Source organism: Vicugna pacos, unplaced genomic scaffold (genome assembly GCF_048564905.1).
Source record: "Vicugna pacos unplaced genomic scaffold, VicPac4 scaffold_141, whole genome shotgun sequence".
Taxonomy (NCBI): Eukaryota; Metazoa; Chordata; class Mammalia; order Artiodactyla; family Camelidae; genus Vicugna; species Vicugna pacos.
In genome coordinates this window covers 114,878-135,396 of record NW_027328821.1, presented here as the reverse complement: position 1 = coordinate 135,396, position 20,519 = coordinate 114,878, and the positions used below count along the sequence as shown (strand labels likewise).

The window sequence follows — 20,519 nt, the reverse complement described above, 5'->3', positions numbered from 1 at the left end:
ACAAGAATTTATGTGAGTGTGTGAGGCCAGGGACGCGGGGATGGTGAGGCCCAACCTCACCTCCTGCTCAAGGGAAAGCAGGGGCCTGAGGGGAGCGGCGCTGCCGGGGGACCACAACGTGTTCAGCTCCCCTAACCAAAATTCGACCTACAAGCGACTAGGCAGCTTTTGAGCTACAAATTATTGTCGCATTTCAGTCTGAACCGTTTTACTCACTTCCACCAAGAGTAGTAGGAGAGAATGAGGCTCTGCTCCTGCACCAAAGCATTGTTTAAAAAATTAATGACTGTGGAATAGTAAAAGAAACAATGGAGTAAAAGTGACTGGAGGAGAATGTGCTTGACCCGAGCTCACTGGCCGCGTTATCTCAATGACGTTCAGATGCTGGCTGAGCCCTTATGGTACCAGAATAGACAGACCCACAAGGAGGCAGGTTTAATGCGCTGAACCACTGTGGGCTAAGTACACATCCGGCTACTCCGCCAAGTCCCAAGGGCAGACTTCAAAAGGCAAAAACAAGCTGGCATTCTCTGGTGGGTCTGCAGACTCAGAGACAAGCATTTGTTGAGCAAAAATGTCACCAGTGCCTCCTATGACAAAAGAAGTGGCACTGGCGTGGGGGCTGGGGCAGGGCTCCAGGCTTCCACTGCTCACTCACCAGTCTGTCCAGGGGGAGAAGGTGGTCCCTGCTTAGGTTTCGCTGATGCACCTACTTGACTAATGTCTGGGGCCTCAGCAGGAGTTGACAGATGAGGTGAACGGAGCGAGACTCTGTGTAGCACGGTGCTGGGAGCTATGCCCTCAGCAGTGCCCAGGCTCCTAAACATGCCAGCTCATCTCCAAGAAGCAGATGGGGAGTGCGGGCATGTAGATCACAGGGCCCTGTGAGGACAAGTACAGATCATGGCCACGACATGCCTCTCCTCTTCCTTAAGCCATAGAGGTATTTCTGGGGAGGAACAGAAAATTCATCCAGAGCCTGCTAGGTGGGCTCTCGCAGGTGGGACTAGTGTCCCCTGTGCTTCTCACTCACAGGGCTGGTCTAGACATTCTTTTTATTAATTCCCTAGCATCTTCTCCTCCAACTTACCAACAACCAGAAAGTAGGATCTGATCTTAGGTAAGTTCAAGAATCACAGAGCACCACCTCCAAAGCGGGCCCGGTAGCACATGCCAGGTCTTCTGACCGCCACCTGTGGGACCACCATGAGCCCTCTCCAGACTCAAGGACCGAGGCCGTAGGCCGGGGGGACACAGCTTCCCTCACTCACCCCAGCAAAGGGGGACCACGTCTCGGCAAAGGCATCTCACCCTCTTCAGCCCGAGGGAAAACATGATAGATATACGGGGAAACAGAGCAGAAGGTGGGGGGTAGGCAGCCCAGAAGAGCTCATCTGTACTTCCGAGGCAAAGTGGGGCCATTGACTTAATCACAGGGACAAAGTGGGAATGAACATTTCCCTGCTCTGTCCCATACACCGTGATACGCCTTTCCCTGCATAAGGAGTTCATTAGGAAGTCCCTGGCGGTGTTTCTGATGTCCTAACTTGGCATGGTGGCTGTCGGGCAGGAAGAGACGGCCTGAGCTGAAAAGGTGCTGGGCCTGGGAGGCAGGTGACAGCGGCTCCAGCCGCAGCTCAACCAGCGCCTCGTTCTGCCTCTCGGGGCTCAGCATCTCATCTATAAGCAAAGGGATGAGCATGTACCAGGACAGGCTGCCCAACAGAAATGAAATGAGAGCCATGTAAAGAAAGTTTCCCAGTTGCCACGTTTAAAATTTGAAACAAAGAAACAAACCAACAAACAAAAAACAAATACTAGAATGTGATTTTAAGAACAGATCTTACTTAATCTACTGTATGTAAAATACTATTATTTTGACATGTAATCAATATAGGAAGTAGAGAGATAGTTTATGTACTTTTACTAGACAAGCCTCAGCGTCTGATGTGCATTTGACCTACAGTACATCTCAGCTGAGTCCAGCCTCCTCCCCAGTGCTCCTAGCATCAGTGGCTTTGGCTACTTTATTGGACAGCAACTCCAAGGGTCCCACCATGTTCCTGGCTGTAAAGCGGGAGTAAGTGTCCACACTAACCCTAAAAGGATCTCTCTGAAATAAAGGCGGATTCACTTTGAAATGTCTGGAAACCGGCGGGCTGCACCTCCCTCCCCCCTTGGCTACAAGATTGACTTCTTCCTTGCTGATCCCTTTCTGGATGTAGGGAAGCAATCCAGCACACAGCCAAGGTGGACTGGCTTCCAGGTAAACTTACCTGCTGTCTGTGTCCAGTCCCATGAAGTCCTCCTTCTCAAACGGGATGCAGGGGAGGGGGATCTTGTCCCCAGAATTCTTGGGGCCACCATCCAGCCACTTGGACTTGAGCAAGATGAAGAGTGACTCAGTGAAGTCCTCGATCCTCTTCTCCACCACCCTGCAGTACTCTTAGATTGAAGGCAACGTCGGTGCGTGTCTGCTCGGCTACCTCCCCATGCTGCACAAAGACAAAAAGCTGAGAGTCATTAAGCGATGCACCATACAGCTCCTCTGCATGTGGAGCTTCTCGAAGGCCTTGGCAGAGAGACATTCGGTAATGGTGACAAGGCCCACGACCTTGGGGTGTTTCTGGAAGACGCTCCACCGATTCTCGGGCACATAGCGGTGCCTGTAGTGGATACAGAGTGTCCACTGGGAGCCACAAGGGCTGATATGGCTAACCGAGGTGAGTAGCTGATAGATGCAAAAGAAATTCTCCTCTGAGATGATCTCTATGGATTGGACCACAACGGGACGAGTCTGGTGGTCCTCAGCACACTGCACGTAGTCAGGGATGCTCATGTTGCAGGCCCTGCCGAGAGGGGAGAGGAGATCGAGGTACATTCTCTGCTGTGTGCTACGGGCCCATCTGGGTTGCGGTGACCTGGTGTGTACCAGCCAGAAGACAAGGGAAGCCAAAGCAAATCCAAGGGTACAGTTTGTCCTCAGAGTCTGCATATGGCTACTGTAGCTCGGATCACATTACCCAGCTTTTGGTCTAGGCTTCCTGCCTCTGCAGAGAAAGGTCATTTCTTATTTTCTATTTCCAAGCACCTAGCAAGGCCCTGATGCAAAGTCACTGCTCAAAAATGCTGAATAAAGAAATGAACAAAGGAAATGCTTCCCCAACCCCCTTCAGCAGAATATAAAGAGAAGGACCACAGTAGGATCAAAAGATCTGGATTCCTATTCAATTTATTTGAACTCCTAAGCTTCATAATAATGGATAAGAAAACTTGCCTTGGGGTAGAGGGTACTGTTCATTGGTGGAGCACATGCTTAGCATGTACGAGGTCCTGGGTTCAAACCCCAGTACCTCATTTTAAAAAATCAAACAAATAAATACACCTAATTTCCCTCCTGAAAAAGTATTTTTTAATTCAAAAGTCAAAAAACACCTTGCAATTGACACAACATTGTAAACTTGACTATACTTCAATTAAAAAAAAAGCCTTGCCTTACAAGAATATATCTGGATTACGGATGTTTGAAAATGTAAAATGCATAGGGTACCACCTGCATAAAAGGAGGTGACTGTACACATGTTCTATCCCTCCTTTATGAGTTATACTTCCTTTGGGGAGGTTATAACCTCTCAGAGCTAATTTTCTCAGATTAAAAAATATAAACATTACCTGATTCTCAGTACTGCTGAAGAATCAGATAACTCTATGAAAGCATCTGACCCACAGAGTTTACTCAATAAATGTTTGTTGAATGAATGAATAAACAAGCAAAGTGAATGCTGCTCCCTGCCACAAACCATCATAATGGTACTGCCTGGAAATCCCAAGCCCACGTTCACCCGACTCTGCATTAACAATGTGGGTGACCTGGACAGGCCTGCGTGCTTCACGAAGCCCCAGTTTAATCGTGAATAGAAATAAGGGCAATAACACAAACCTCAAATTGTTAGTGAGTCAGTAATGAATTGTACCCCAACACTGCATGATGGAACCATTAAGAAAACTGGGCAAAGGGTCCATAGGCCCTCTCCATATAATCTCTTACTACCACATGGGAATCTACATTACATCTCAAAATTAAAAGTCTAATATTTTAAAGAGGTTATCGAAGTTAGGTGAGCTCACTGTCTCAAATAAGGAACACACAGTACAAATAGGACAATGCCCAGCCCATGAGATACACTCAGTTAACATTCCCACTGAGCCCACTAGTCCCTCCAACTTCAGAGCAAGAGGATGGGTCCTCGTGGCAACAGGCCACAGCACCTGAAGCTAACAAAGCTAATGGTGTCCACTTAAAAGAGCCCCTGTCACCACCCTTGTTCTAATTTTCTATTTGTAATTTTTTTCTTTTCATTAAATTGGAACTCCAAATTGCATAGAATTCTTACCAGATATCATGATGGCAGCCCTTCAAAACCTGACCACAGAGATCATGATGGCAGCCCTTCTTGGTGAAACAATAAAATGAAAAGCCATTTCCACAAGACCTCTGTGTAAATCTACTAGGGAACTTCATCCTGGACTGAGGAAGAGGACTGGGGAGTAGGGGGAAAACTGGGACACGGAGAAATATGGGCCACCTGTCCCACAATGGACTTTAGACTCACCCTCACCCTCCAGGAACTTCTAAATACACACAGACAGAGTGCTATGGACAAGAATTTTTTTTAAACAAATCCCTGAATCCCTAGCAGATCTTGTTTCTACCGAGACACAAATGTCTTATTTGTATAATGTTTCACAGAAGCCTTAAAATATTATCACCCCAACTTGACACATCAAGAAACTGAGGCAGAGAAGTTTATCACATTCTACAAGATTAGAGAGAGGCCACGTCAGACACCGTATTTAAATCCAAGTCCCTGCTCCGTTGCTCACACTAGAAAGTGTCACATACTGCCTCTTTCCTGCCCTCTCCCTGCAATAAATCTCTGAAGAGTCTTTTCTGTGTCACCTGCAATCAAAATCACATCAATTTTTCACAAAGAGCTATGTCACTCCTTGGAGGACATACCAAAATCTAAAGGGTTGGGTTGAGAGGAGATATTTGCATTTTCTGTTTCTCAAAGGAAACATGGCTTTAAAAGAAACTGAAAAGTATTTATCTAGTCTAAGCGCTCATTGTGCACAGAAAGAAACGGAGGCTCAGAGGAGAAGAGGAAAGGGCGTTATTAACAAATATTGCCTCAGTGCAGCACTAAGCCAGCCCTGGGCACTTCTGGGGGAGGATCTGGAAGGCCCAGGAAAATGAGTGTTAGAAAATAGAAAGAGAAGAAGAATATAAGGTCCCGTCTCTACACCACCATACCATGAATTTCCACCAAATTACCCAGTATGGGTGCAGCCAATAGTAAGGTTGTCTAAACAGGTTATTGAAACCTGGAATTCTCAACCATAGTGGAAATTCCAGCATTTACTGTGCTTTTTTCCCAGTTCAATCATCAATTCAGTGGGCATTCTGTACCAGGGACTACACGAGACCTGGAGTTCTCCCAAATAAAGATCTCTATTACCACGTGTGCAAACCACATAAAGGCAACCAGAAGAAAAGCGCCCACAGATAAGATGGAATTACTGAAACTGAAAGCAGCCAAAGAGCATATATTACTAGGAAAAATGGTGCTCCTATAAATGGACTCATGGACATAGAAAGCAAACTGTATTTAGCAGGCAGGAAAGGAGGGATTAACAGATACAAATTAGTAAATATAAAATAAATGACAAGGACCTGCTATATAACACAGGGAACTATATTCAATTTCTTGTAATGAGTTATACTAAAAACAATCTAAAACATATGTATATACATATGCATATGTTTATAACTGAATCTCTGCTGTACACCTGAAACTAACATTGTAAATTGACTACACTTAAATAAAAAATAATTTAAAAAATAAGTAAAAATAAAAGCAACGCCATTAAGAAAAAATAAAAGAACACTCTAATCCCCTTAGCTGTAGGTGGTGGAGAATTCTGGTTGTAAACACCAAGTCCACTGGATCACTCCAGCAATGGCTGTCACTCTTTCTGACCATCAGAGAGTCACTTGCTTCACTGAGGTTTCTTTTCTCTTCTGTGAAAGGCTACAGCTGCAACTAACGATGTATAGAATCTCATCATTCACAAGCCCAACAAGTAGTGAGGACTTCCCATGGGCCAGGCTCTGGACAGAGGAAAATATAGGGTCCGAAATATATTCATGGGTAGAAGAAGTTTGTGCCATAAAGACGTTAATTCTTCCTGTTTTGATAGACAGATTCATTGCAATTCTGATTAGAATTCCTACCAGATTTTTCTTGGAATGTAACAAGTGAATTTATGGTCAAGATTAGCCAAGAAATTTCTTTAGAACCACCACTGGGGAGGGGTGGATAGGTCATTAATTTCCACTGCTCTTTCTGAAGTGATAAAAACGTTCTGGAATAATAATGGTTGCACAACTGTGAATATGCTAAAAGCTGCTGAATTTTACCATTTAAATGGATGTACTTCATGGTGTGTGAACTATATCACAATAACGCTGTTATATGAAAAAATATTTCTTGACAAATATTTTTCTTTTTATACCACTAGTCTGTCCCACAATTTAAGAAAAACAAAAAACCAATACAAACCAAACTGTGCCAGGAGTTCTTTAGGACTGCAATATCCCTGGGTCTCCAAGGCCTCTGGTGATGCTGTTCCTGTTAACACACACTAGCTGGGCTGGGCTAGCTAGGGACTGTAACTATCTTTTTAAAATTGACTGTCACACATTTCACCCTTGGAGAGGGAAGGAAGGAGGATATCACAGCTTCATGCCTTCAGCTCATTTTTAACAGAACCAAGCCCTGCTTTCACCACTGTTAATCCCTCTCACTATAAAAACACGTGACATCAACAAGCACCGCCATCATAACACCTGAAAGTGTTCAAGATACTTACCTGCGGCAGAAACACTGAGGGAGGAGACAGAAGCTTGCTCAGCACTGATGCTCCCTTTTCCCGACTCCACCAGGTGAAGCTGGGCGCTACAGCCAGAGGCTCTCAGTCCGGGGAGCAGCACACACGCCACTGAGCTGGTCCTGAGGGAGGGTGAAAGGGAAAGGAGGGCAGCCCTAGGGGGGAGGGAAAGGGGGGGTGCGGGCTGCAGCCCCGCTCGGAGGCCAGCCCCAGCCCCAGCCCAAGCCGCCCGCCCCGTCCGGGTGTGCAGACCCCGCCCGCCCGGGACACAGCCCGCCCAGTGGTGGGGACGGGTCGGCGGCCTAGGAGAGGAAGCCCGGGAGGGGAGGACTCGCGGGCGGAAGAGGGGAAGCGGACGCCAGCCGCGGACTGAGGGGAGCCCGGCTGGGCCAAGAGGCGCAGGGGCACACCTGGCCCTGGACAGCTGTGGCCGGGGCGCCGGGGCAGGTGGCGCGGGCAGAGGGGTCTGGCCCGAGCAATCCAGCTGAACACACGCTGACTGGCGCCCTGGGGGGCTGTGACACGCCGACCGCCCTCCCGCAGCCGCCTCACCCCTTTCCCGATATCCCCTCACCTTGCACTTCCACAGCCAGAGGCCCCGGCCCCAGGCAGTAGCCAAAGGCCTACAGGGCGACAGAGCTGAGAAGCCATTGGGGCCGATCCCCGGCTCGGAGCTGGAGCTTCCAACCCGCGGTCCAGCTGGCAGCAACTGCGCATGCGCAGGAGGGCCAGCGATCCGCTCTGGGTCCTGAGAGAGAAGGGGAACCGAGGGAGGGAGAATAGGGGAGGAGGAGGGGAGGCGGGGAAAAGTGGAGGGAGACACATGGACAGGAGGAGCAGAGGGAAGGCAGTTATCTGGAATTGGGAGGGGAGTAACAGAGATGGGGAGAAAGCGTTTTACCTCTTGTGGCACCCCGAAGGAGGCAGCAGTCCTGCCTATACACCCTTCTCTTACCCGTCATTGCCCACAGATCATATTTTACGTCCCTGGCCCAGCCCTCCAGCTAAGGTCTCTGCAGAAACCCTACGGGTATCATACCCGTTGCCCCCACAAGGAGCTAGGTTTACTGTTGCTCAGGGAACCAAGCACCCGCAGGTGTTGTTTCTCAGAACTACCTTGGGAAGAGTACATATTCCCCTTTTACACGCTGGGAAACAGGCAGGCACGATCTCTGCCTTAGCTCCACTGTCCCAAATGTTGGGCTGGCAGGGAGCGGGAGGTAAAATGTCAGAGCCCCAGAAGGAGCAGACTGCCTGAGTGTTGGTGTAGAGTCCCCATCCCTCCTGGGTAAACCACACCCCAACCTCGGGGAATAATCAAGGGCTCACCGTAGGCCCCTGTGTGTGGGAGAGCTGCCCTCAGTCCCAGTGTCCAACTTGCTAGGTAGGTAGAAGTGTTATTGAGTCCAAATTCATTCTCCTCAGTGCAGGACAGGCCAGTAAGTTGGGAGACCAAGTGTTGGGGCATGGAATAGCAAGTTTCTGTAGACCTAGATGGCAAACTAATGTCCTGGAAAACCATCTCCCCAAGTCACAATTCAGGCTGCTTTCCTATGTGCTTGGTTTTTGCAAACTTCTTGGTGTAGGAATTCCTTCTTGTTAGAATCCTTTGTTCTTGCAGCTATCTCCCTGGGTCAGATCCCTGTAAACCTCCAACAAAACAAACGTTATTTTCTATTCTGCAACGTGTTATCTTTATATGATTGGAAAAGTGTTAAATACCCTTAAAGGTCAGAGCCTTCAGAATAGGCTCTCCTGTATATTTTAGGCTCTAGGCAACATTGTTTTACAAGCAAGAAGAAGCCTAGGAGACAGAGCACAGGGTTAAAGTCAAAGGAACAGATCTAATATGGAGTCAGATTTCTTCTTTTCTATTACTGTGGCAGAAGCCACTTGAGGATTTAAATCCCTTAAAGTTAAAAATAAGTAAAACTTTAAAGGAATTTACATACATTGGTGGGAACTTGCATAGCATATCTGGAAAAGCACACAAAGGATTGTAAACATTGGCATCTCCAGGGAGGCATGTAAGAACAGAGGATGAGGGAAAACTTCTTTCACTTGAGTATTTTTTGCTCTGTTTGAATTTTTTTAACCATATGCATATATTTCTTTTTCAGTTAAAATAAATGTGTAATGGAGCAAAGGAGTAACTAGCTCAGCAAATACAGCAGCCATAGACTCACTGAGTCATCATTTTCGATTTAAGCCAGGAAGCATTGATTGTCTCTCTCCTATGTGCCCAGTGCTGTTTTAAAACTCTTTTATATATTTTTTTAATAAAATAATAACATGCTATCCCTCACCCCTGCTCAGGGCTGGTGGGAAACCAACTGAGTTTTTATTGAGTTGTTTTCCAAGGAGTAGAGATGAGTTATAAACAGAACACAACTTCAGGGCAAAACAGGCGGACTGGTTTTCCAGCAGGCCAGATAGCGATGACGGGTTTTCAATAGAGGCGCACAGAGGCTGAGAGAGAAAGCCTCCAGGACCCTACAGAAAGCTGCCCACAGTGCCTTCTCCATGGCACTACTGAAATAGGAAAGAACAAATCTGACTCCATATTAGATCTGTTCCTTTGACTTTAAACCTGTGCCCTGTTTCCTAGGCTTAGTCTTGCTGTTTCTGCACCTTTTGTGAAACAATGTTGCCTAGATCCTGAAATATACAGGAGACCCTATTCTCAAGGCTCTGACTTTGAAGGATATTATCACTTTTCCATTCGTATAAAGATAACAAGATACAGAATAGAAAATAACATTTGCTTGTTGGAGGTTTACACGGATCTGACCCAGGTGAAGAGCTGCAAGAACAAAGGATTCTAACAACAAAGAATTCATACACCAAGTTTGCAACAACCAAGCATTCCCGCTTCCCCTTTTTAATATAAGAAGAGCCTGAATTCTGACTTGGGATGATGGTTCTCCAGGACATTGGTCTACCATCTTCTCCGCTGGCTTTACAAATTAAAGCCGCTATTTCTTGCCCCAAATCCTTGTCTCCTGATGTGTTGGCCTATAATGCACGAGTAGAACAAGCGTGGACTCGGAAACACAAACATACATTGAAAGTACGCATTTGGTATATTAAATGACCTGCTTCCACTCGTATTCCTGAGGTTTTCTTCTCTTGACCACTCCTACTATATTTATGAAAAACCTGTCATGTGGACACATTTCCTTCTCTAGCCACTACCCTTCCATGTAAAAACTGATGCCAAGAAGGCAATGGAAGTTGCTAGAAGGTATTACCTGGCCAAAAAAGAGCAGAAGTGGGTTCTGGCTGATGTTCAGGAGCAGGCCGGGGCACCTGACAAGATGTCATAAGTACGGATAGACAGCTGGGCACCAAAGGAGAAGCTTCTAAACTTCCATGAGGGAATTGTTGGATAGGAAGGAACAGTCCCAGACTATAGCTCTGATCCCACCACGAGCTTCCTGGGCAAGGCTGGGCAAGTCATTTAAATTCTCTAGACCCGTGCTGTCCAACACGGGAGCCACCAGCCACATGCAGGATAATGATGTTATTCTGTAGCCAGACAGAATTATAAATAAACACTTTATTGCAAAGGGTCAGCAGGTATAATATTTAAAAACATTATTGGTTATCTTGCCCTAACAAGTTATTTTTGTATGTCTAGCTTTCTGTGGGTTGTAATGCCTGCAACTAATGTTTCCCTTACAGTGAGGTATTTTGAAATTATAAGTTACTGGACACAGTACACTCATATCACAGTTGAAAAAAACTGATCTAAATAAGCAAGGTGATCTGACTTAGTAGTTATGAGCAGGGGCTCTGGGGCCAGCCTGCATAAGTATTAATTCTCACTCTCCCTCCAGGGAGTTCTGTGTGAATCTTGGACAAATTATTGTTGCTGTTGTTGTTGTTGTTGTCATTGTCATTGTTATTATTTGTGCCTCTTTTTCCTTACCTTTTAAATAGCGAGGAAAATGTAGACTCTATCCCCTACAGTGTTGGCAGGATTAAATGAGTAAACGTCTGTGCTGCCCACTTCCCTGGGTTTCAGCATTCTCCAGGCAATCAGTGCCAAACGCAGTGGCATTCTCCACTGTCTTCGTCAGTCTGGGATTCTGTAACAAATTACCGTGTGTCGGGTGGCTTAAACAACCAGCATATTCCTTATGGTTTGGAGGCTGAGGCTTTCAAGGTCAATGTATCTGGGAGAGGATTGCCAGCTCGAAGATGGCTGTCTTCCCACTATCTTCATGGCCCAGAGAGGAGAGAGAAGCAAGCACTTTGGGGCCCTGTATAAGAACACTAATACCATTCATGAGGGCAATACTCTCATGACCTCATTTTATCCTACTAATCACCTCCCAAAGGCCCCGCATCCTTATATCATCAACCTGGGAGATGAGGTTTCGACATATGGATTTTGAGGGGATGCATTCAGTCCACACATCGGCTAACTCTCCCAAACATGCAGTCATCAAACCTGTAGCTAATTTCAAAATAATGTTTATATCTCTCTGCCCATTTCCATTCCTACATCTACTAACACTGAAGCCCTGCTACATTTTATTTCTTATTTTCCTTGTAGAGGTTTAATTGATTCCTCTAACTCCAAGGATTCGCTCACTCCAGTCTGCTTGACAGCCCTGCCAGGTAGGACTTCCTTAAAACACCTTCCCACTTCACCTGGTTGTTTTTTAGGTGTAAATGTCAGAATTCTCTCCACACCCCATCCTAGACCTTTAATCCCTTACACTACCGCTCACTATGTTATTTTCCTATTACCACTGTAACAAATTCCATTAAGCTTAATAGCTTAAACCAGCACAGACTTATCAGCTTATGGCTGTGGATGTCAGAGATCCAACACAGTTCTCATTGGGATAAATTCAAGATACCAGCAGGGTTCCTTCCTTCTAGAGGGTCTAGAAGAGAATGTTTCCTTTTTTTTTTTCCAGTTTACAGAGGTCACCCACCTTCCTTAGCTTGTGCCCCTCAACTTCCTCCATTTTCATGGTCAGCAGCCTTTCTGAACATTGCTCCATCGCTACACCTCCCTCTGATTTTAAACTCAGCTGGGAAATATCCTCCAATTTAAGGACCCCTGTGATTACATTCAGCCCACCTGGACAATCCAGACTACTCACCCTATTGTCTCATCTCAGGATCCCCTTGTCCCATCCCACTCAGGCAGTATGTATGTGGCTGTGACATTCACCTTGTGTAACATTTCCTCATGAGCAATTTATGGTTCCAGGCACTTATAAGTGACTTTTTGTTTTTCTTCCTTATCCTTTCTACATTCAGTTTGTCTGGTGAGATTATATGAATCCTTTTTATTTGTGCCCCTGCACTAATCTATAATAATGTATCATGGGTTTAAAGGCTAACTAATAGACAATTTAGGAGACAGAAATCCTCTAAGATTTTTAATCCTAAAATATCTGTCATCCCTTTTGCCATGTACAGTAACATGTCACAGGTGGCTACCCTGTGGCCGGGGAGGGACATGATTCTGCCATCACACTCCCCTCATTCTTACCAATGTGCTGATCAACTAACCAAGGATCTATGCTCTCCAACTCACTCACTTCCTCCTCCTTTGCATTGACTATCCTGTTCCCACCGCTTCCTTCATTCACCACATCAGGATTTCATGACCACATTCTCCCCTAAATGAAATGGGTATCTTGCATCTAATGCCTGACAGCTGTTCTTATTGTACATGCACACACTGACCTACACATAATCCCGTCCATCTCTTTATTTTCCTAGAATCTTCCAGAAGAATCAGTTCCATGATGATAATGATGATACTGACAATGATGACAGGGGCCTCTCAAGGATTCTGATAAAGAGGGAATCGATAAAGGGAGGGAATCATTGCAAAATTGCCCCAGAAACAGGCTTAAAGGTAAATAACTCTTATAGTGTTTAATGAAATTGACTAATATTTAACTATTTTTAAGACTTTATATCACTGAATTTAAAATTTTAACGGGAATTTTCATTCACCACTAACCAAGATTCAACTCTGGGACCAAAATCTAAGGATTTCTGTCTTCTAAAAAAGTGTCCACTAGCCTTTTAAACACGTGATCCTTTTAAAAAGTTTAGTGCTGGGCTGAAAATAAGCAGGATTCATATAATCTCACGAGACACAGTGAATGTGGAAAGACTAAGAAATAAAAATAAAAAGCCATTCATAACGTCTTGAACTTTACGTTGCTCACAGGGGAAAATGTTTGCCAATGTGTGTGTCACATCAACATGACGACTGAGTGGGATGGGGAAGCTGATCTTCCTCATCAGTCATTTATGCTGATTTGTTAGATGCCAAAACAGTTTCCTCATTGAAATTGCTTCTAACAAGTATGGAAGAATTTAGGTTCTACCAAAAGCAGGCTGAACATTTTCCCCTGCTTTCAGGTCTCTGGACTGAATGTCCCCACAAGAAGGACATGATTATGTTTCATAGGGAAGTCTTCCTGAGAAGCAACAGGCTTTTCTAGGGCAGAACTGCAGGGCCCCCCATGGAGGGCTGGAGGAGGTCTAGAGGGGACACTGGAAAAATAGCAGGAGTGAATTCAGATACTGCTGCTCAGGTCGCCAAAGACAGCATTGCTATCTCTAAGGATATGACATTCTCCCAAATTTTCCATGAGTGAAGGAGCCTGTGAACACTAAGCAGGTTGTTAAGACACAGCAGCACATAATTTGCGTGACAACACAATTAGAGTATGATTTGATATTTGCAAAATAACTAGCCCATTGTTCTTTGAAACTGCAGCAGTAGCAATAGAAATAAAAAAGACTGAGCCGTCTTGGAGACAACAATCAATAAACAATTCTAAATCTGCAGAATTCCTTGACAATATTCAAGCAATGAGCTAGATGTGTGCTGCAGATACCTCTTACTGCAGGGCTCACTCCTGCAAAGCATAGAACTAGTTTCTCAGCACACAGAGGGAACCAAGTCAAGATTCCTAATCTTTTGAGATTTACTAAATGGCTGGAAAGATCAGACAAGTACATACAGGCAAATATGATTAAATGGAATCAAATAATATCAAATGTGATTTGAGCACAGACGAAAGGGAAATTCCTTTCACCTGGGATCTAGAGAGACTTCTTCAGAAAATGTGGCTCTGGAGACGGCCAAAGACATGGGTGGAATTTTGGCAGAACAGGATGTAAGGAATTTAAAAACTTATTCTATAATTCATATAAAAATTCAAAGGATCCCAAAAATCCAAAACAACTTTGAACAAGAAAAACAATGTTGGAAGACTTGCACTATCTGATTTTCAAACTTTTTTTTTATAAAGCTACAGTAATCAGAAATTAGGGTGTTGGTGTAAAACAGGAAAATAGAATAATGGAACACAATAGAATGTTCAGAACTAAACCAAGACTTATACAGACAATTGATTCTCAAAAAGGATGCTGTGGAGAAAGGATCTTTTCAGCATGTAGTGCTGGAACAATTAGATAGTGATACGCAAAAAAAAAAAATGAACTTTGATTCACACCTCACAAAATATACAAAATTTACCTCAAAATGGATCATAGATCTTAATAGGAAATCTAAAACTATAAAACAGCTAGGAGAACAAGCATAGGCTTAAGCTTTATGGCCTTGGGTTTGGCAAATTTTTCTTTGCTATGACACCAAAAGTATCATCTATTTTAAAAAGAAACTGATAGAGTGAACTTTATGAACATGAAGACTCTTCAATGCTCTTCTAAACACTGCTAAGCAAATGAAAAGACAAGCCATAGACAGAAGCTATTTGCAGATCATATATCTGATAATGGTCTCTCTTTGTATCTGATCCAGAATAAAGAGGTCTCAAAATTCAATAATAATTCAAACACCTGAATGAATGAGGCCAGAAAACACACTTCAGTAAAGATATCCAGATGGATAATAAGCATATGAAAAGATGCTGATTAAAGGTGTCATTAATGATTAGAGAAATACTTTTAAAAACCACAGTGAGATACTAGTTCACATACATACTAGAATGAATACAGTTAGAAAGACTGACCTTACAAGGTGCTGGCAAGGAAGTAGAGCAACCAGAACTGATACACACCACGAGGAATTTACAATAGTACAACCATTTTGGAAAAGTCTTTAACAGATTCTTTTAAAAAGGTAAACACCTATGTACCATATAATCCAGACATTCCTCATCTGGTGCTTTAGAAAGGAAAAGCATATGTCCATACAAAGACTTATAACCAAATATTCACTGCTATTTTATTTATAATAGCACAAGTTGTAAATAACCCATGCATCCATCAAGAAGTAAATGCAGAAAGAAATGATGGTCTATACAAACACTGCTCACAATAAACTCTTCAGTAAAAACTCAGCACTAAACAATACTCTACTATAAGACAAATAAGCTATTAATACAGCAACACAGATGATTCTCAAAATAATTACACTGAATGAAAGAAGTCAGACAACATAGAGTAGATACTGCATGAATCCATTCATATAAGGATCTTGAAAATGCAAACCAATATGTTGTGATAGAAAGCAGATCAATGGTTCCCAGGGGAAGAGACAGGGAGGGAGGGAGGGACAAAAAAAGTCAGGAGAGAAGCTTTGTGGGTGATGGGTATGTTCACTGTCTTGAGTGTGGTCATGGTTCCTTGGGGATATTCTTACGTCAAAACATATTAAGCTGTACACTTTAAACGTGTGAAAATTATTTTGCCAAGTATACCTCAAAGCTGTTTTAAGAAAAAAGGCACTTTAGTCCTGATCCACCTCAGCGCCTGATTGGAGTGACATGATCAGTCCCTCACACTGTCTGCCTAACGGGAAGGTAGAAAAGCTCTCACAGAAGATAACATGGATTTTTCATTTGCAATGTCTGCCATGTAATAAAGAATTTCTAGACATGCAACATGTCCAGACTATATGACAGATAACATGAGAATAAGGAGCATTAGACAAAGGATGCAAACCCCAGGTGATGTAGGCATCAGAGTTACCAATAAAGGCTATAAAATACTTTTAATATATTCAAGAAAATAAGGAAATGATGGGAGAATAGATAACAGGGTAGAGACTTTCACCAGAGAAATATACTGGAATGTATTTTTAGGAAAAATCAAACTGATACTCTAGAACTGAAGCTTTCAGCTCTGGAAACAGGTAAACAGAGCTAATTAGGATCCCTTTTAAGTAAAACTTTCAGTAATTCTGGGTAAAATATAACAACAAAGTAACACAGAGCTAACTATGGAAAGAGAAGTTCCCTGATGACAATACAAAGAGGACACTTAAAGCCCAGAGTGGTCATCTTGTGAGCTGATGCCACCGCACCCTGGAGGGAAGGGGTTTTCATCTGCACATAAATAAGGATACAATGTCCATGTAGGAAAAAGGGTCCATACCAGATGTAGAAGACTCTTCCTCTATATCTATATAGTCAGAGACAGAGATGTAAAGTGGCAGCAGAGGTCACAGTGACACAGGGCCCTGGGCCAAGGAGTGTGAGCACCTCTGCAAGCTGGGAAAGGTAGGATGATGAATCCCTCCCAAGAGCCTAGGTGTGGAACTTAGCCTTGGCCACTCCTTGGTTTTAGCCCACTGACATTGACTTTGCACTACTGCACCCTAGAACAGTGAGAAGATGAATGTGTATTGCTTTAAGCCACTGAGTCTGTGGTCCTTTGTTACAACAGCAATAGGAAAGGAACTCAGGAACCAATATGAACTTGAACCACAGGCTGCCTTCTGTGCTGGCAGGGAGTCCTTTGTCTCTGATCCTGGGGGAGTGTCCTGTCCTCTGGCAGCATCCACAAACTACCTCATGCTAACTTGGCAGTTTGCAGAGGGTTAAATCTTATCCCTGCACAGTTCTTGATATTTAGTTAATAAAAATGATGGTGTCATCATGGGTATTTTTCCATCTTTTAAATACCCTTCAGTCTTCTAATAAAGCTACTTCTAATTAAGAGACCATGTAAATAGTTTTCAATCTTCATAATAAATAACTGTGGTTTTATCTGGTTACTTAAATTATGAATAATAATGTTCACATTTGTAAAAGTTATTAAAATCAACATTGTTTAATGAAAATATCATTTCTTTTCGCATGAACATGTATTAACTACAAGAAATGTTCCATGCTTTCTTCTACGATTTACTGTTAGAGCCTTAAAGAATAATATTTTCCTCAAAAGATATTACGGCAAAGGGATTTCTTTTGGTGGAACTGTTCCGGCATCAAATCTGGTGCATGTCTCAGGCCACTGGCAACATAGAGATGATAGAAATTAGGAGGCATTATAAACACAGAATCATTTTTAAAGGAATTAAAAAAACTGGATTGTGTAAACAAAGAATCAGAGAATATTCTGGTGAAATAAATGTATTTTTCAGCTTAAGCAAGACATGGGGTGAATAAATCTGAAATGAAAAAACCACCCAGAGATTAGCAGCGAGTCATGCATGCAGTGTGAATGATCAAAACCAAGTTGTTTCCAAACCAGTGTGCAGGCTTGATGCCTTCATGAATCAAATCTGTGTGGCACCAGGCCACCTCGAATACATGTTGATGAGGTATTTATAAGCCCTTCACCATCCCAAATCAAAGCCCACGCACGAGCCACAAGACCATCACCTACACATTTGGAAAACACACAACATGGTGAATAGCACTTTTCTTGTTCAGTAGCCGGTGGCAGCGAACTGTCAGCAGACAGAGATACAGGGACACAGAGGCACCTCCCCTCACTCAGCTGATAAACTTCCGTGCATCCCTGGGGACAGGATTGTCATAAAATGCACCATGGATTGATCCTCCTCCTAGGAAAGGAACCGTAGTGCTGTCATTAGGTTTGAGCAGGGGTGGGTGGAGGATCTCAGAAGAGTTGTTTCAGCACACCAATAGAATTCTTGGCCACCGTGACCACGAAAGACAAGTCCCCTGCCATCCCGGTAGGCACTTGGGCTCCTGACAAAAGCTGGGCTCAGTAAAGGGTTGAGTAGAAGGCACAGACCTGAGGGATGCCCCAGCAATAGGCAGGAGGTAGGGCCTGGTTTATACTGCTCTGGGTGTATCCCAGACTCATCCGAATACGAAATCAGAAATTTGCAAAACAGCAGAGCTGGGGTGGATCATCTACTCCAGACTCCTCACCTTACAGTTAAAAGGGTGGCAACCCTGACAGGCAAAGCAACGTGCTAAAGGCAGAGCGTGGAAGTGGCAGTGCCAGATGAAACGCAGCGTGCAACCCCCGTTCAAGGCCGCTGACTCTGACGACGGGGCCAAGGTTTCCAATGAGGAGAATAAGACAGTGTAAATACTTTGTTCCCCCTAAAACCCCAAATGTTTTTTAAAGGCACAAAAACTCACCTTAACTAGATCTCTTCTGAGGGGGCTCTCTTCTGCTTCTTCGTCTTTCTGTCTCCATTTCCCTCTCTCAGACACAAACACATTCAGTTTTGTGAAAGGGGACTTCCTTCCATACAAAGACAGACTTCACATCTTCAGAAAGATACCTGAGAAAGCACGTTTCTCAATTCAAGTCTTTGTGTGAGTTCTGGGCAACTGGCTTATTTTCTAGAACAATCGGTAGTTACAAAATCAGGAAATCATCTTCCACAAAGGCAGAGTTCTGGTCCGTGTTGATAAAGTTGGGGATGTCACATTTCATGAGTCTGTTCGGCTCCTCCTCTGGCCACCTGCTGCATCTGATGGCTTCCTGGAGCCGAATAACACTGTAAAGGGCTATGGTAGGGATACCAGCTTTGGCCTTGTCCAAGTGGTCCACTTCATTGATGTAGCAGTGAAAGAGGGACCTAGATTCATCATTGCACTGCCAGAGAACACCTTGGGCAGCAGCGGTCTTCCAAAGTCTGACACAAAGCTGTTGAGTCTAAATCTCTTCTCGGGAGACTCTGCATTGCTACAAAGAAAACCAAAATAAAATATCGTTCACAGTGTAGCTCGGTGACCTGAAGAATCATAGTTTTTGCCATCTACTGAGAGTAAATCCCTGCACAGAGCATGCTGACATGCACTGGAATTGAAAGACATCACTTCTGAACACATAAAATTAAACTCAAGGCAAAAGTCTAAAGTGAGGGCCCATGGACCATCCTAAAAAGACATCGTTCCCTGAGAATCCTCAATATTGGTGCCTCGCACACCAGTGTTTCTCCGTGGGACACTCAGATCTCTTCATCAGGATTCGTTAAAGTGCTTCTTAAAATGCAGAATCCTGGGGTGCACACCCTCAGAGTCTCCAGAGGTAGCGACTGGTAGTCTGTATTTTCATAGCCACCAGGATAACTAAACATGCTCAGGTTTAGCACCGCAGTCTACATCGGGTCACCTGAGCATCGACAATTCTGTCTCACGGGATGGGGGGTGCCATGTGTGTCAGGGTGCTGTCCTACCCATGTGTCTCCCCTGATTCTCAGAACTGACAGTGCTGCCCCATTGGGCACGAAATACCACCGTTTCACAATGCATACGCAGGGCGCCCGACTGAAAAACAATCAGTGATAGGAGAGGGGACAAAACTCAGCTTCCTGTTACCTTGTTTCACTTACTGTGGGACGAGTGATCAATTCAAGGGTAATAAATCAGTGAATGAGTGAATAACATGACTCGCGTTAGTCCCACGAGTGCCTGGAAGAGCAAGCCTGGGCACATTGAGAACCATAACAGCCCATCTACTTAAATGTCATCCTCCACAGATCTATGTAAAGGTTACTTCCACCCAGGCAGTGACTCCAGAAGGGCAAGAATCATGTATGAACACACTCTCAAATCCAGAACAGAACCTGACAACAATTAGGCTCTGGAGTCTGTGTTTAGCGAGTGTGGAATCTCAGTGATTCCAGCTCTTACACCTTGCCTTCCCATCCCACCACACACGATATGGCCCTTATGTCCAGTTCTCCCGGGGCTGGGGCCACGGAACCCATTTATAGGACTGGAAGAATCTGATCATTTAAACCATCCCCCAGATTATCATCAAGAGTCACCTGCATTTCAGGGATCAGTAATCCCAGAAGCTTTGCAGTTCAGGCAGCTGAGGGATTTTTATATCAGCTCTGTCTTCTACTGTGACTGCCTGGGTGACATCAGACAAGGAATTCTGAAAAGCCTGAACTTTTCCTTTCAGGAATAATCTAATTAACAAATCTCGTTGACCACTCAACAAATGTGATGTGAAGATCAATGATTTTACACAGGAGTACAACATTCACTAGGTCGTGGATTTAGAATCAGAGGAAAATCATTTTAGAAAGATTGACAGAATGTAGCTTTAATGCGAATTTAAGTATTCTTACCTTTCAGTAAATCATCTTCCCCTACTTATCACTTCACCCAAGTTTAAAAGATGTCTGAGAACAGGGATGAGTGTGCCAGCAATCTGAGACCCAATAACCTAAAATGTCACCTAGGAAAAAGAGGGGAGTAACACATTTTTAAAAAGCATGGCAAGGATGGCGGGGCCATCCCCAACCCCAGACTAAGAAGCTCTGAGTAATAGCTTTCCTGCCTGCCTGGGGCATCAGCTGATGTGAAAATCCACCCAGAAACCTCACTGTC

At 44.1% G+C, this 20,519-nt stretch overlaps 1 long non-coding RNA gene across 1 annotated transcript; it reads right to left on the bottom strand.

Annotated features, from left to right (window-relative positions):
• Positions 1–684: 684 nt before the first annotated feature.
• On the bottom strand, positions 685–18,585 carry LOC140695112 (uncharacterized). The gene is made up of 6 exons (XR_012070796.1): positions 18,309–18,585; positions 10,883–11,042; positions 7,526–7,699; positions 6,934–7,073; positions 2,277–2,495; positions 685–949 (listed from the first exon to the last, which is right to left on the bottom strand). It is a non-coding gene; the product is annotated as an uncharacterized lncRNA (long non-coding RNA).
• Between the last annotated feature and the right edge of the window lie 1,934 nt (positions 18,586–20,519).